At 42.2% G+C, this 3,150-nt stretch overlaps 1 pseudogene; it reads left to right on the forward strand.

Annotated features, from left to right (window-relative positions):
* Positions 1-2,806: 2,806 nt before the first annotated feature.
* LOC102838636 overlaps positions 2,807-3,150 on the forward strand; it is a 1,406-nt pseudogene continuing 1,062 nt past the window's right edge.

Genomic DNA, 3,150 nt, shown 5'->3' on the forward strand with positions numbered 1-3,150 from the left:
CTCATCAACTGAAGAATGGATAAACAAACTGTGGTACATACACACAATGGAATATTATGCTACCTTGAAGAATAACAAGGAAGCTGCAAGCTACCGCAAAACATGGATGAACCTTAAGGACATTATGTTGAGTGAAATTAGTCACAAAAGGAGAAATACTGCACAGGACCACTACTGTAAAAGACTAAGAAAAAGAACCTATACTAAAAGGGTGGTGGTGGCAGGGACTCTTTGGTGGTTGCTGGGATGTGGGGGGTGGGGTGAGGGGAGGGATGGAACTGTGGAGCACAGGGGAGGGAATAGTCACAGGATAGTTTGGGTGCTGGGGAGGGGGGCAATATACAAAAATGGAGAGGGGAATGGAAGAACAAAGCAGATGGGAGAACAATTAGGCAGGTTTGCCTGGGCTAAGTGGCACAGAGGTAAATAATGATGTATGCACAACCTTGGAACAACAGGGCTCTGGGATACAGGGATTGAGACATGGTTGGAATGGGGAAAAAGGGGGAAATAATGTTAAGATGCTTGGCTGTGTTTTGAATCTTGGTTTTCCTTGTATTACATTATAAAATAGACACTGGAAGGGGAGAGAAAGGAATAGCCAGAAATATCACCATAGAAAGCTTATAAGTCCGTCTTCTGCCTATAACTGATTGGAATACCTAAAATGGGTCTATTGTGAAGGAGGCTTCCTGTGGAGCCTCTGCATTACCTAAGACTATAGGTGGCATCCTGAACAGCATCCAGAATCTTCAGAGGTGGGAAATATCCTCTTGAAAGGATGGGCAGACCAGCCTGGAGCGGCTAGAACAGAAGATACTTCTTGAAAGAAAGACCAACAGGAAAAATACAAAACAATACAGGCAGACAGACTGATTACTACAAGAACAAGCAAGTTGCTCTCCTAGGAGACATAGAGGCAAGTGGTCGGGTCCCCTCAGAGTAAACCCCCTTCCAAGACTAAGACTCAATGGGAACACACGCTCTGATTGGTGACCATGTTCATCATTGATAAGGGGAAGTGAGGGAAAAACAGCAATGAATCTGTGAGCTAAGTCCTACAACGTTCAATAGACTCCTGTGAACACGGGTGGAGAACTGGTTGGCCAGCAGTGTGGCAAGACCTGGGGACTCTTCGGCCCAGAGTCAGTGACATAGCCACAGAGGACTAGAATGGAGAGTGAAGCGTCCAACTGATAAGAAGAGAGGGCATATGCACAAGAACACCCAAACTTGTAGATAATACCTACTTGAGCTGGCTTCACTGGGTGGATGATCAGAGCTCAACTAGAAGAAGAAAGAAGAGGAAAAAAAGAGTAATTGGATACAATTTGATGAACTTGACACCTATGGATGCAGTAGCTCAAAAGCAGGAACAAATCTTTACAGCAAGGATCATTCCCACCCCCTCCATACACAGAGTAGACAGGGATGGGCAACTTGGACATTGGCTACCCAAAATGGGAGGGGTTACAAAGGCAAGAAGTGACTGGCTTACAAGCTTTCAAGAGGAACCTAGATTCAGAGGGCATGGAGGAAAGTAGAATCTCCACTGAGTAGTATCCAATCTATCTAGGGGGGACTGATGAAAGGAAATGAGGATAGGTCTGTTGTGATACAACAGTGAATAATTGTTATCATGACTGATTGTGAGGGTTGTAAACGTAAAGGTAGAAGTTTTATAGCGAGGAGAGGAGTGATTAACTTTGTAGTCTAGGAGCGGAGGTCCCTGGGACCATGAAGGGGAAGAGCGGAGAGCAGGACCTTACCCAGAGAAGCAGTGATGGGTGAGATGGAGGCATAGACAATGACGTGGAGAGATGGAGCAGCTGGGGACTTTAGATCCAGAGAGGGAGAGGGGCTGTGTGCTGATGACCAAGGGGAGCAGAGGGAAGGCTTGTAGGATATACCCTTTAGTTGGTTGATGATGCATGGAGGGGATTGTAACCATGGCAATGAAATGATATATGATAGGACAAATGTAAAACTAATGTTCTCCCATGTAAAGTATCACATAATTCATAAAAAAACATTAAAAAAAATTTTTTTTTCAAACTCTGAAAAAAAAAGCTAAAGTGAATATAGAGAAATACTGTTAACTGATGGTACATGGGTACATGGAGGTATATGATTTGTTGAATATAAAACTGATGGTCTGTCTGATTCACTCAATCCACAATAAACACCTTCAAATAATAATAATAAAAATTTCACTTGCATCAGAATCATTACCCTCTGATAGGTTGTTCTGGGAATGTGAGCCAGCAGCCAGTCACATGGCCAGCAGATTTTGAAATTTGCCAGTGCAACCACGTGAGTCAGGAAGATGCCTGAAGCCTGACCCACAGATTTGGGGATTGCCAGCTTCCACAACTACATAAGCCATTTCTTTGAAATAACTATTTATTTATGAATATATACATATACTTCACTGGTTTTATTCCTCTTGAGAATCCAACCTAAGACACTATTCAAGTCCTTTATCCTTTTATGATTGGGTTATTTGTATTTGGTGGTTACATTGTCAGATATATATACATATATATAATATATATATTTATTTATTCTTACCGGATATATGGTTAGATTTCTGAAGATATTCCCCTAGTCTTACCAGATATATGGTTTGGTTTCTGAAGATATTCCCCTAGTCAGTAGCTTCTCTTTTCACTTTTTTGGTAGAGTCTTCTGACCAACTGATGTTTTAAAATCTTATGAGGTGGCTAGTGTGCGAGCATGAGTGTGAGGTGGTAGGCCTCAGCCTCTAGCCTTCCCTGCTGACTGTTTCAGCACAATGTCTCCAGCCATGAATCAGTTTGGTACCTAATTAGTGGGAGCCACTGTGATGCCCTTGCCATCTATGAAACCCCACAGCAATAAAAACCTTGACAAAATTGATATGTCTTTGGATCAGATTATCAAACTGAATTGAAAGGAAGGAAAGAAGTAGAATTCTTTTCCCATACTTATTCAACCTGTATACTGAGCAATAATCTGAGAAGCTGGGTTCTATGAAGAAAGACGTGGCATCAGGATTAGAGGAAGACTTATTTACAACCAGTGATATGCAGATGATACAACCTTGCTTGCTGAAAGTGAAGAGGGCTTAAAACATTTACTGATGAAGATCAAAGAGCACAGCCTTCGGTA

Source organism: Chrysochloris asiatica, unplaced genomic scaffold (genome assembly GCF_000296735.1).
Source record: "Chrysochloris asiatica unplaced genomic scaffold, ChrAsi1.0 scaffold00142, whole genome shotgun sequence".
NCBI lineage: Eukaryota > Metazoa > Chordata > Mammalia > Afrosoricida > Chrysochloridae > Chrysochloris > Chrysochloris asiatica.